The sequence below is a fragment of the Myotis davidii genome, unplaced genomic scaffold (assembly GCF_000327345.1).
Source record: "Myotis davidii unplaced genomic scaffold, ASM32734v1 scaffold69, whole genome shotgun sequence".
NCBI classification, from domain to species: Eukaryota; Metazoa; Chordata; class Mammalia; order Chiroptera; family Vespertilionidae; genus Myotis; species Myotis davidii.
In genome coordinates this window covers 739,184-740,394 of record NW_006300363.1, presented here as the reverse complement: position 1 = coordinate 740,394, position 1,211 = coordinate 739,184, and positions in this window count along the sequence as shown.

The following is a 1,211-nucleotide window of genomic DNA, read 5'->3' as shown; positions in this document are numbered from 1 at the left end:
AGTGGAAGGGAGGTGGGTGGAGAGAGAGAGGGAGAGAAACAGTGATGTGAGAGAGACACATCCACTGGTTGCTACCCTTACTGGGCTGGGGATCGAGCCTGCAACTGAGGTATGTGCCCTTGACGGAGAATCAAACCCGAGACCCTTTGGTGCTGGGGCCAACTCTCTAACCACTGAGCAACTGGCCAGGGCTATGCTGAAATGTTCTGATGGGCCAGGCCTGAGTCAAGTATTCACCTCCAAAGTGAATTGAGAGCTAGCTGGCTTCCTACCAAAAAAAAAAAAAAATCAGGGTTAAAATTAAATAAAAAACCTGGAAGTTGGACAAGCAAAATCAGCCGTTGTCCACTGTAGAAGCACTTCAGAAATGTAGCTTGCCCTTTCTTTTGGATCGTCTGCTTGGGATACGTTTTCCACAGATGGTCTCTCATGGGTCAGAGCCCAAACATAGTCGGTGGTTTTTGAACTAATGTCCAGTCGTTTTTCAACGGGATTTCATAGTTACATTGTTTGCCCAGAATGAACTAATTTTGCCACACTCTTATGTGTGTTGGAGGCCATTACATTTTTTTAAACCTAGACCATTCTAATTTTACTAGGTTCTGTATTTATATTTGCATAATTTTCTTTCTCTTTTTAGAGTAGAAAATTCAAATAAGAGAGTATTTAAAAGTTGGTTAACTTGAACCTGGGGATCAACAGAGAAGCCACTTGGGGCCTTGCGGGTGAGGGGAGGACAGGTGCGCCATTCATCACTGCAGAGTTGTGTCTCAACACAAGGGCAGCAGGCCGGCCCCAGCCTGGGGTTCAAGTTCAAAAGGTACTTCAAATGTAAAACTTTTTTAAAAACCGAGAGTCACTTTAGCAGCGTTATTGCATGAAAGTTAGACCTCCTGTCAATAAAAAGGAGTGCATGTGCGCAAGCCAAAAACTGCTGAGGAGTTTGGGGTGCCCTATCGCGTTCCTGCACCTCCGTTTTTTAAAATCTCAATAAGAGCCATTGCCGACTCTGCCAGTAGCGCTGCCGGTGCACTCGGGTATGAAAGCGTGAGCAAGAGTCCCGAAGGCCTGTATCCGCGCTCCACCGCGCAGGCGCAGGGCCCCTCCCACCAGCCACTGCGCCGCGCCAGGGCTAGAGCATAGAGGTGCGGATCCCTCCACACGCCTAGAGAGGAAACGCAGGCTCCCTGAGGGCCGACTTGCGGCGGCCC